Raw genomic sequence first — 13,628 nt, 5'->3', positions numbered from 1 at the left:
GCATTCGGAATCGAAGGCAGGGCGTCCCTCGCCGCATTTGCTACGATTGCCATTTGCTACTTCTGCAGAAGCAGCGGCGGCGGCGACGACGACGACGACGACGAGGACGAATATCGCGAGAGGCTCTGAGATATGTGAGAAATACATCTATAAAATGTAATTCAGACTGCCTCGTCCCCACCTTATGCTGTACCGCTTTGGCAAATGCTTTATCTGCGCCATTCGCCTTAATCGCATCTGAGAGTAATTCTTAAAAAACGCCTGTCGCTAATTGTTCGTCATCACAGGTACTGTATGCTATACGGCCACGACGCGCAACTGATTTCCAAAATTCATCTTTCTCGTGTTAGGATGGAACTTACGACTCCTGGTTTATTAGGACCAGTGCTCCACCACTGAGCTAAAGAGGCGCGGCCTAGCGGTACTCTTGGGTACTTCGTCCTTACGGTCGTCTGCATCATCAGACTTTAGCTGACAACACTTCATATTACCGGCTAATATTTGCAGCTATGGCGACAAATTACTGCTTGGCTACACATCTGACACCTAACCGATGTGCTCTCCAAACAACAACACTTGCATTTCAGAACATGTCTTTCACACATGTCTACAAAATCACCTTCACCTTCAAATACAGTTTCCTTGCGACTGACAGAGACGTAGGCAAAGTTTAAAGTTGCTATTTCCATTAAATCTCGTTAATCAGAAAAACGGTAATTTACACCTGCAGCGGAACAAAATTCCGTTCCGCCCAGCGTCTGGCTCGAACCCACGACCCTGGGACTAAGAGTCTGACGCTTTACCGACTGAGCTAGCCGGCTACCTCGGTGAATACCTGCCGGGTAGCACGTCACACAGTGCTCGTTTGGGTTGGGTGGTCCCATACAGAATCTCTCCATGATGCCTAATGTTTTCCTAACGTCACACTCGTCACGTACTTCACTTTTATGTCATAATCATTTCTGAGAGGTAAAGAAATTGCATGACAACATGCAGAGCTAGTGGCGTCAAAATTAACACACACACTTTATGTGACTGAAAAGCCGAACGAGTTACTTTCCGACGTTGTTTTAGATGTGCACGTGATAGTCAGAACTCGCTGTGTCGGCACTCTGCCGACCATTTCGCTAGTTAACACCGGTCTTGTTGTGTGTGTTTCAAGCTCAAGAGCATCTCCAAGCAAAAAATGGTCAACAGCAACATTCAGACGGTTTCGTACTGCTCAATTGCTACATTAAAACGTTATGTTTCTTTTTCAGAACTGGAAAAATACAAGCGTGACAGCATTCGAACCTGTAATCTTCAGATCCGAAATCCGACGCCTTATCCATTACGCCACACGGTCACTGACGACCAACATTTACATGTATACGACTCATCTCGAAACGCTCACACCCCTGAGGATTTGTGTTTTCGTTCTACACAGCCGCTGCCCCTTGCTCTTTCCCACCCATTCGTTACATTCAACCTCTGACGAGACCGACCAAATATAGACTGAGAAACAAGACGACACACTTTGTGCATTCGGAATCGAAGGCAGGGCGTCCCTCGCCGCATTTGCTACGATTGCCATTTGCTACTTCTGCAGAAGCGGCGGCGGCGGCGGCGGCGGCGACGACGACGACGACGACGACGACGAATATCGCGAGAGGCTCTGTGATATGTGAGAAATACATCTATAAAATGTAATTCAGACTGCCTCGTCCCACCTTATGCTGTACCGCTTTGGCAAATGCTTTATCTGCGCCATTCGCCTTAATCACATTTGAGAGTAATTCTTAAAAAAAACGCCTGTCGCTAATTGTTCGTCATCACAGATACTGTTTGCTATACGGCCACGACGCGCAACTGATTTCCAAAATTCATCTTTCTCGTGTTAGGATGGAACTTACGACTCCTGGTTTATTAGACCAGTGCTCTACCACTGAGCTAAAGAGGCGCGGCCTAGCGGTACTCTTGGGTACTTCGTCCTTATGGTCGTCTGCATCATCAGACTTTAGCTGACAACACTTCATATTACCGGCTAATATTTGCAGCTATGGCGACAAATTACTGCTTGGCTACACATCTGACACGTAACCGATGTGCTCTCCAAACAACAACACTTGCATTTCAGAACATGTCTTTCACACATGTCTACAAAATCACCTTCACCTTCAAATACAGTTTCCTTGCGACTGACAGAGACGTAGGCAAAGTTTAAAGTTGCTATTTCCATTAAATCTCGTTAATCAGAAAAACGGTAATTTACACCTGCAGCGGAACAAAATTCCGTTCCGCCCAGCGTCTGGCTCGAACCCACGACCCTGGGATTAAGAGTCTGACGCTCTACCGACTGAGCTAGCCGGCTACCTCGGTGAATACATGCCGGGTAGCACGTCATACAGTACTCGTTTGGGTTGGGTGGTCCCATATAGAAACTCTCCATGATGCCTAATGTTTTCCTAACGTCACACTCGTCACGTACTTCACTTTTATGTCATAATCATTTCTGAGAGGTAAAGAAATTGCATGACAACATGCAGAGCTAGTGGCGTCAAAATTAACACACATACTTTATGTGACTGAAAAGCCGAACGAGTTACTTTCCGACGTTGTTTTAGATGTGCAAGTGATAGTCAGAACTCGCTGTGTCGGCACTCTGCCGACCATTTCGCTAGTTAACACCGGTCTTGTTGTGTGTGTTTCAAGCTCAAGAGCATCTCCAAGCAAAAAATGGTCAACAGCAACATTCAGACGGTTTCGTACTGCTCAATTGCTACATTAAAACGTTATGTTTCTTTTTCAGAACTGGAAAAATACAAGCGTGACAGCATTCGAACCTGTAATCTTCAGATCCGAAGTCCGACGCCTTATCCATTAGGCCACACGGTCACTGACGACCAACATTTACATGTATACGACTCATCTCGAAACGCTCACACCCCTGAGGATTTGTGTTTTCGTTCTACACAGCCGCTGCCCCTTGCTCTTTCCCACCCATTCGTTACATTCTACCTCTGACGAGACCGACCAAATATCGACTGAGAAACAAGACCACACACTTTGTGCATTCGGAATCGAAGGCAGGGCGTCCCTCGCCGCATTTGCTACGATTGCCATTTGCTACTTCTGCAGAAGCGGCGGCGGCGGCGGCGACGACGACGACGACGAATATCGCGAGAGGCTCTGAGATATGTGAGAAATACATCTATAAAATGTAATTCAGACTGCCTCGTCCCACCTTATGCTGTACCGCTTTGGCAAATGCTTTATCTGCGCCATTCGCCTTAATCGCATCTGAGAGTAATTCTTAAAAAAACGCCTGTCGCTAATTGTTCGTCATCACAGGTACTGTATGCTATACGGCCACGACGCGCAACTGATTTCCAAAATTCATCTTTCTCGTGTTAGGATGGAACTTACGACTCCTGGTTTATTAGACCAGTGCTCCACCACTGAGCTAAAGAGGCGCGGCCTAGCGGTACTCTTGGGTACTTCGTCCTTACGGTCGTCTGCATCATCAGACTTTAGCTGACAACACTTCATATTACCGGCTAATATTTGCAGCTATGGCGACAAATTACTGCTTGGCTACACATCTGACACGTAACCGATGTGCTCTCCAAACAACAACACTTGCATTTCAGAACATGTCTTTCACACATGTCTACAAAATCACCTTCACCTTCAAATACAGTTTCCTTGCGACTGACAGAGACGTAGGCAAAGTTTAAAGTTGCTATTTCCATTAAATCTCGTTAATCAGAAAAACGGTAATTTACACCTGCAGCGGAACAAAATTCCGTTCCGCCCAGCGTCTGGCTCGAACCCACGACCCTGGGACTAAGAGTCTGACGCTCTACCGACTGAGCTAGCCGGCTACCTCGGTGAATACCTGCCGGGTAGCACGTCACACAGTACTCGTTTGGGTTGGGTGGTCCCATACAGAATCTCTCCATGATGCCTAATGTTTTCCTAACGTCACACTCGTCACGTACTTCACTTTTATGTCATAATCATTTCTGAGAGGTAAAGAAATTGCATGACAACATGCAGAGCTAGTGGCGTCAAAATTAACACACACACTTTATGTGACTGAAAAGCCGAACGAGTTACTTTCCGACGTTGTTTTAGATGTGCACGTGATAGTCAGAACTCGCTGTGTCGGCACTCTGCCGACCATTTCGCTAGTTAACACCGGTCTTGTTGTGTGTGTTTCAAGCTCAAGAGCATCTCCAAGCAAAAAATGGTCAACAGCAACATTCAGACGGTTTCGTACTGCTCAATTGCTACATTAAAACGTTATGTTTCTTTTTCAGAACTGGAAAAATACAAGCGTGACAGCATTCGAACCTGTAATCTTCAGATCCGAAATCCGACGCCTTATCCATTACGCCACACGGTCACTGACGACCAACATTTACATGTATACGACTCATCTCGAAACGCTCACACCCCTGAGGATTTGTGTTTTCGTTCTACACAGCCGCTGCCCCTTGCTCTTTCCCACCCATTCGTTACATTCAACCTCTGACGAGACCGACCAAATATAGACTGAGAAACAAGACGACACACTTTGTGCATTCGGAATCGAAGGCAGGGCGTCCCTCGCCACATTTGCTACGATTGCCATTTGCTACTTCTGCAGAAGCGGCGGCGGCGGCGGCGGCGGCGGCGACGACGACGACGACGACGACGACGACGACGACGAATATCGCGAGAGGCTCTGTGATATGTGAGAAATACATCTATAAAATGTAATTCAGACTGCCTCGTCCCACCTTATGCTGTACCGCTTTGGCAAATGCTTTATCTGCGCCATTCGCCTTAATCACATTTGAGAGTAATTCTTAAAAAAAACGCCTGTCGCTAATTGTTCGTCATCACAGATACTGTTTGCTATACGGCCACGACGCGCAACTGATTTCCAAAATTCATCTTTCTCGTGTTAGGATGGAACTTACGACTCCTGGTTTATTAGACCAGTGCTCTACCACTGAGCTAAAGAGGCGCGGCCTAGCGGTACTCTTGGGTACTTCGTCCTTATGGTCGTCTGCATCATCAGACTTTAGCTGACAACACTTCATATTACCGGCTAATATTTGCAGCTATGGCGACAAATTACTGCTTGGCTACACATCTGACACGTAACCGATGTGCTCTCCAAACAACAACACTTGCATTTCAGAACATGTCTTTCACACATGTCTACAAAATCACCTTCACCTTCAAATACAGTTTCCTTGCGACTGACAGAGACGTAGGCAAAGTTTAAAGTTGCTATTTCCATTAAATCTCGTTAATCAGAAAAACGGTAATTTACACCTGCAGCGGAACAAAATTCCGTTCCGCCCAGCGTCTGGCTCGAACCCACGACCCTGGGATTAAGAGTCTGACGCTCTACCGACTGAGCTAGCCGGCTACCTCGGTGAATACATGCCGGGTAGCACGTCATACAGTACTCGTTTGGGTTGGGTGGTCCCATATAGAAACTCTCCATGATGCCTAATGTTTTCCTAACGTCACACTCGTCACGTACTTCACTTTTATGTCATAATCATTTCTGAGAGGTAAAGAAATTGCATGACAACATGCAGAGCTAGTGGCGTCAAAATTAACACACATACTTTATGTGACTGAAAAGCCGAACGAGTTACTTTCCGACGTTGTTTTAGATGTGCAAGTGATAGTCAGAACTCGCTGTGTCGGCACTCTGCCGACCATTTCGCTAGTTAACACCGGTCTTGTTGTGTGTGTTTCAAGCTCAAGAGCATCTCCAAGCAAAAAATGGTCAACAGCAACATTCAGACGGTTTCGTACTGCTCAATTGCTACATTAAAACGTTATGTTTCTTTTTCAGAACTGGAAAAATACAAGCGTGACAGCATTCGAACCTGTAATCTTCAGATCCGAAGTCCGACGCCTTATCCATTAGGCCACACGGTCACTGACGACCAACATTTACATGTATACGACTCATCTCGAAACGCTCACACCCCTGAGGATTTGTGTTTTCGTTCTACACAGCCGCTGCCCCTTGCTCTTTCCCACCCATTCGTTACATTCTACCTCTGACGAGACCGACCAAATATCGACTGAGAAACAAGACCACACACTTTGTGCATTCGGAATCGAAGGCAGGGCGTCCCTCGCCGCATTTGCTACGATTGCCATTTGCTACTTCTGCAGAAGCGGCGGCGGCGGCGGCGGCGACGACGACGACGACGACGACGACGACGACGAATATCGCGAGAGGCTCTGAGATATGTGAGAAATACATCTATAAAATGTAATTCAGACTGCCTCGTCCCACCTTATGCTGTACCGCTTTGGCAAATGCTTTATCTGCGCCATTCGCCTTAATCGCATCTGAGAGTAATTCTTAAAAAAACGCCTGTCGCTAATTGTTCGTCATCACAGGTACTGTATGCTATACGGCCACGACGCGCAACTGATTTCCAAAATTCATCTTTCTCGTGTTAGGATGGAACTTACGACTCCTGGTTTATTAGACCAGTGCTCCACCACTGAGCTAAAGAGGCGCGGCCTAGCGGTACTCTTGGGTACTTCGTCCTTACGGTCGTCTGCATCATCAGACTTTAGCTGACAACACTTCATATTACCGGCTAATATTTGCAGCTATGGCGACAAATTACTGCTTGGCTACACATCTGACACGTAACCGATGTGCTCTCCAAACAACAACACTTGCATTTCAGAACATGTCTTTCACACATGTCTACAAAATCACCTTCACCTTTAAATACAGTTTCCTTGCGACTGACAGAGACGTAGGCAAAGTTTAAAGTTGCTATTTCCATTAAATCTTGTTAATCAGAAAAACGGAAATTTACACCTGCAGCGGAACAAAATTCCGTTCCGCCCAGCGTCTGGCTCGAACCCACGACCCTGGGATTAAGAGTCTGACGCTCTACTGACTGAGCTAGCCGGCTACCTCGGTGAATACATGCCGGGTAGCACGTCATACAGTACTCGTTTGGGTTGGGTGGTCCCATATAGAATCTCTCCATGATGCCTAATGTTTTCCCAACGTCACACTCGTCACGTACTTCACTTTTATGTCATAATCATTTCTGAGAAGTAAAGAAATTGCATGACAACATGCAGAGCTAGTGGCGTCAAAATTAAGACACATACTTTATGTGACTGAAAAGCCGAACGAGTTACTTTCCGACGTTGTTTTAGATGTGCAAGTGATAGTCAGAACTCGCTGTGTCGGCACTCTGCCGACCATTTCGCTAGTTAACACCGGTCTTGTTGTGTGTGTTTCAAGCTCAAGAGCATCTCCAAGCAAAAAATGGTCAACAGCAACATTCAGACGGTTTCGTACTGCTCAATTGCTACATTAAAACGTTATGTTTCTTTTTCAGAACTGGAAAAATACAAGCGTGACAGCATTCGAACCTGTAATCTTCAGATCCGAAGTCCGACGCCTTATCCATTACGCCACACGGTCACTGACGACCAACATTTACATGTATACGACTCATCTCGAAACGCTCACACCCCTGAGGATTTGTGTTTTCGTTCTACACAGCCGCTGCCCCTTGCTCTTTCCCACCCATTCGTTACATTCAACCTCTGACGAGACCGACCAAATATAGACTGAGAAACAAGACCACACACTTTGTGCATTCGGAATCGAAGGCAGGGCGTCCCTCGCCGCATTTGCTACGATTGCCATTTGCTACTTCTGCAGAAGCAGCGGCGGCGGCGACGACGACGACGACGACGAGGACGAATATCGCGAGAGGCTCTGAGATATGTGAGAAATACATCTATAAAATGTAATTCAGACTGCCTCGTCCCACCTTATGCTGTACCGCTTTGGCAAATGCTTTATCTGCGCCATTCGCCTTAATCGCATCTGAGAGTAATTCTTAAAAAAACGCCTGTCGCTAATTGTTCGTCATCACAGGTACTGTATGCTATACGGCCACGACGCGCAACTGATTTCCAAAATTCATCTTTCTCGTGTTAGGATGGAACTTACGACTCCTGGTTTATTAGACCAGTGCTCCACCACTGAGCTAAAGAGGCGCGGCCTAGCGGTACTCTTGGGTACTTCGTCCTTACGGTCGTCTGCATCATCAGACTTTAGCTGACAACACTTCATATTACCGGCTAATATTTGCAGCTATGGCGACAAATTACTGCTTGGCTACACATCTGACACGTAACCGATGTGCTCTCCAAACAACAACACTTGCATTTCAGAACATGTCTTTCACACATGTCTACAAAATCACCTTCACCTTCAAATACAGTTTCCTTGCGACTGACAGAGACGTAGGCAAAGTTTAAAGTTGCTATTTCCATTAAATCTCGTTAATCAGAAAAACGGTAATTTACACCTGCAGCGGAACAAAATTCCGTTCCGCCCAGCGTCTGGCTCGAACCCACGACCCTGGGACTAAGAGTCTGACGCTCTACCGACTGAGCTAGCCGGCTACCTCGGTGAATACCTGCCGGGTAGCACGTCACACAGTACTCGTTTGGGTTGGGTGGTCCCATACAGAATCTCTCCATGATGCCTAATGTTTTCCTAACGTCACACTCGTCACGTACTTCACTTTTATGTCATAATCATTTCTGAGAGGTAAAGAAATTGCATGACAACATGCAGAGCTAGTGGCGTCAAAATTAACACACACACTTTATGTGACTGAAAAGCCGAACGAGTTACTTTCCGACGTTGTTTTAGATGTGCACGTGATAGTCAGAACTCGCTGTGTCGGCACTCTGCCGACCATTTCGCTAGTTAACACCGGTCTTGTTGTGTGTGTTTCAAGCTCAAGAGCATCTCCAAGCAAAAAATGGTCAACAGCAACATTCAGACGGTTTCGTACTGCTCAATTGCTACATTAAAACGTTATGTTTCTTTTTCAGAACTGGAAAAATACAAGCGTGACAGCATTCGAACCTGTAATCTTCAGATCCGAAATCCGACGCCTTATCCATTACGCCACACGGTCACTGACGACCAACATTTACATGTATACGACTCATCTCGAAACGCTCACACCCCTGAGGATTTGTGTTTTCGTTCTACACAGCCGCTGCCCCTTGCTCTTTCCCACCCATTCGTTACATTCAACCTCTGACGAGACCGACCAAATATAGACTGAGAAACAAGACGACACACTTTGTGCATTCGGAATCGAAGGCAGGGCGTCCCTCGCCGCATTTGCTACGATTGCCATTTGCTACTTCTGCAGAAGCGGCGGCGGCGGCGGCGGCGGCGGCGACGACGACGACGACGACGACGACGACGACGACGACGACGACGAATATCGCGAGAGGCTCTGTGATATGTGAGAAATACATCTATAAAATGTAATTCAGACTGCCTCGTCCCACCTTATGCTGTACCGCTTTGGCAAATGCTTTATCTGCGCCATTCGCCTTAATCACATTTGAGAGTAATTCTTAAAAAAAACGCCTGTCGCTAATTGTTCGTCATCACAGATACTGTTTGCTATACGGCCACGACGCGCAACTGATTTCCAAAATTCATCTTTCTCGTGTTAGGATGGAACTTACGACTCCTGGTTTATTAGACCAGTGCTCTACCACTGAGCTAAAGAGGCGCGGCCTAGCGGTACTCTTGGGTACTTCGTCCTTATGGTCGTCTGCATCATCAGACTTTAGCTGACAACACTTCATATTACCGGCTAATATTTGCAGCTATGGCGACAAATTACTGCTTGGCTACACATCTGACACGTAACCGATGTGCTCTCCAAACAACAACACTTGCATTTCAGAACATGTCTTTCACACATGTCTACAAAATCACCTTCACCTTCAAATACAGTTTCCTTGCGACTGACAGAGACGTAGGCAAAGTTTAAAGTTGCTATTTCCATTAAATCTCGTTAATCAGAAAAACGGTAATTTACACCTGCAGCGGAACAAAATTCCGTTCCGCCCAGCGTCTGGCTCGAAACCACGACCCTGGGATTAAGAGTCTGACGCTCTACCGACTGAGCTAGCCGGCTACCTCGGTGAATACATGCCGGGTAGCACGTCATACAGTACTCGTTTGGGTTGGGTGGTCCCATATAGAAACTCTCCATGATGCCTAATGTTTTCCTAACGTCACACTCGTCACGTACTTCACTTTTATGTCATAATCATTTCTGAGAGGTAAAGAAATTGCATGACAACATGCAGAGCTAGTGGCGTCAAAATTAACACACATACTTTATGTGACTGAAAAGCCGAACGAGTTACTTTCCGACGTTGTTTTAGATGTGCAAGTGATAGTCAGAACTCGCTGTGTCGGCACTCTGCCGACCATTTCGCTAGTTAACACCGGTCTTGTTGTGTGTGTTTCAAGCTCAAGAGCATCTCCAAGCAAAAAATGGTCAACAGCAACATTCAGACGGTTTCGTACTGCTCAATTGCTACATTAAAACGTTATGTTTCTTTTTCAGAACTGGAAAAATACAAGCGTGACAGCATTCGAACCTGTAATCTTCAGATCCGAAATCCGACGCCTTATCCATTAGGCCACACGGTCACTGACGACCAACATTTACATGTATACGACTCATCTCGAAACGCTCACACCCCTGAGGATTTGTGTTTTCGTTCTACACAGCCGCTGCCCCTTGCTCTTTCCCACCCATTCGTTACATTCTACCTCTGACGAGACCGACCAAATATCGACTGAGAAACAAGACCACACACTTTGTGCATTCGGAATCGAAGGCAGGGCGTCCCTCGCCGCATTTGCTACGATTGCCATTTGCTACTTCTGCAGAAGCGGCGGCGGCGGCGGCGACGACGACGACGACGACGAATATCGCGAGAGGCTCTGAGATATGTGAGAAATACATCTATAAAATGTAATTCAGACTGCCTCGTCCCACCTTATGCTGTACCGCTTTGGCAAATGCTTTATCTGCGCCATTCGCCTTAATCGCATCTGAGAGTAATTCTTAAAAAAACGCCTGTCGCTAATTGTTCGTCATCACAGGTACTGTATGCTATACGGCCACGACGCGCAACTGATTTCCAAAATTCATCTTTCTCGTGTTAGGATGGAACTTACGACTCCTGGTTTATTAGACCAGTGCTCCACCACTGAGCTAAAGAGGCGCGGCCTAGCGGTACTCTTGGGTACTTCGTCCTTACGGTCGTCTGCATCATCAGACTTTAGCTGACAACACTTCATATTACCGGCTAATATTTGCAGCTATGGCGACAAATTACTGCTTGGCTACACATCTGACACGTAACCGATGTGCTCTCCAAACAACAACACTTGCATTTCAGAACATGTCTTTCACACATGTCTACAAAATCACCTTCACCTTTAAATACAGTTTCCTTGCGACTGACAGAGACGTAGGCAAAGTTTAAAGTTGCTATTTCCATTAAATCTTGTTAATCAGAAAAACGGAAATTTACACCTGCAGCGGAACAAAATTCCGTTCCGCCCAGCGTCTGGCTCGAACCCACGACCCTGGGATTAAGAGTCTGACGCTCTACCGACTGAGCTAGCCGGCTACCTCGGTGAATACATGCCTGGTAGCACGTCATACAGTACTCGTTTGGGTTGGGTGGTCCCATATAGAATCTCTCCATGATGCCTAATGTTTTCCCAACGTCACACTCGTCACGTACTTCACTTTTATGTCATAATCATTTCTGAGAAGTAAAGAAATTGCATGACAACATGCAGAGCTAGTGGCGTCAAAATTAACACACATACTTTATGTGACTGAAAAGCCGAACGAGTTACTTTCCGACGTTGTTTTAGATGTGCAAGTGATAGTCAGAACTCGCTGTGTCGGCACTCTGCCGACCATTTCGCTAGTTAACACCGGTCTTGTTGTGTGTGTTTCAAGCTCAAGAGCATCTCCAAGCAAAAAATGGTCAACAGCAACATTCAGACGGTTTCGTACTGCTCAATTGCTACATTAAAACGTTATGTTTCTTTTTCAGAACTGGAAAAATACAAGCGTGACAGCATTCGAACCTGTAATCTTCAGATCCGAAGTCCGACGCCTTATCCATTACGCCACACGGTCACTGACGACCAACATTTACATGTATACGACTCATCTCGAAACGCTCACACCCCTGAGGATTTGTGTTTTCGTTCTACACAGCCGCTGCCCCTTGCTCTTTCCCACCCATTCGTTACATTCTACCTCTGACGAGACCGACCAAATATCGACTGAGAAACAAGACCACACACTTTGTGCATTCGGAATCGAAGGCAGGGCGTCCCTCGCCGCATTTGCTACGATTGCCATTTGCTACTTCTGCAGAAGCGGCGGCGGCGGCGGCGACGACGACGACGACGACGACGAATATCGCGAGAGGCTCTGAGATATGTGAGAAATACATCTATAAAATGTAATTCAGACTGCCTCGTCCCACCTTATGCTGTACCGCTTTGGCAAATGCTTTATCTGCGCCATTCGCCTTAATCGCATCTGAGAGTAATTCTTAAAAAAACGCCTGTCGCTAATTGTTCGTCATCACAGGTACTGTATGCTATACGGCCACGACGCGCAACTGATTTCCAAAATTCATCTTTCTCGTGTTAGGATGGAACTTACGACTCCTGGTTTATTAGACCAGTGCTCCACCACTGAGCTAAAGAGGCGCGGCCTAGCGGTACTCTTGGGTACTTCGTCCTTACGGTCGTCTGCATCATCAGACTTTAGCTGACAACACTTCATATTACCGGCTAATATTTGCAGCTATGGCGACAAATTACTGCTTGGCTACACATCTGACACGTAACCGATGTGCTCTCCAAACAACAACACTTGCATTTCAGAACATGTCTTTCACACATGTCTACAAAATCACCTTCACCTTTAAATACAGTTTCCTTGCGACTGACAGAGACGTAGGCAAAGTTTAAAGTTGCTATTTCCATTAAATCTTGTTAATCAGAAAAACGGAAATTTACACCTGCAGCGGAACAAAATTCCGTTCCGCCCAGCGTCTGGCTCGAACCCACGACCCTGGGATTAAGAGTCTGACGCTCTACCGACTGAGCTAGCCGGCTACCTCGGTGAATACATGCCGGGTAGCACGTCATACAGTACTCGTTTGCGTTGGGTGGGCCCATATAGAATCTCTCCATGATGCCTAATGTTTTCCCAACGTCACACTCGTCACGTACTTCACTTTTATGTCATAATCATTTCTGAGAAGTAAAGAAATTGCATGACAACATGCAGAGCTAGTGGCGTCAAAATTAAGACACATACTTTATGTGACTGAAAAGCCGAACGAGTTACTTTCCGACGTTGTTTTAGATGTGCAAGTGATAGTCAGAACTCGCTGTGTCGGCACTCTGCCGACCATTTCGCTAGTTAACACCGGTCTTGTTGTGTGTGTTTCAAGCTCAAGAGCATCTCCAAGCAAAAAATGGTCAACAGCAACATTCAGACGGTTTCGTACTGCTCAATTGCTACATTAAAACGTTATGTTTCTTTTTCAGAACTGGAAAAATACAAGCGTGACAGCATTCGAACCTGTAATCTTCAGATCCGAAGTCCGACGCCTTATCCATTACGCCACACGGTCACTGACGACCAACATTTACATGTATACGACTCATCTCGAAACGCTCACACCCCTGAGGATTTGTG

The sequence above is a fragment of the Schistocerca gregaria genome, chromosome 4 (genome assembly GCF_023897955.1).
Source record: "Schistocerca gregaria isolate iqSchGreg1 chromosome 4, iqSchGreg1.2, whole genome shotgun sequence".
Lineage (NCBI taxonomy): Eukaryota > Metazoa > Arthropoda > Insecta > Orthoptera > Acrididae > Schistocerca > Schistocerca gregaria.
This window is presented reverse-complemented; position numbering follows the sequence as displayed.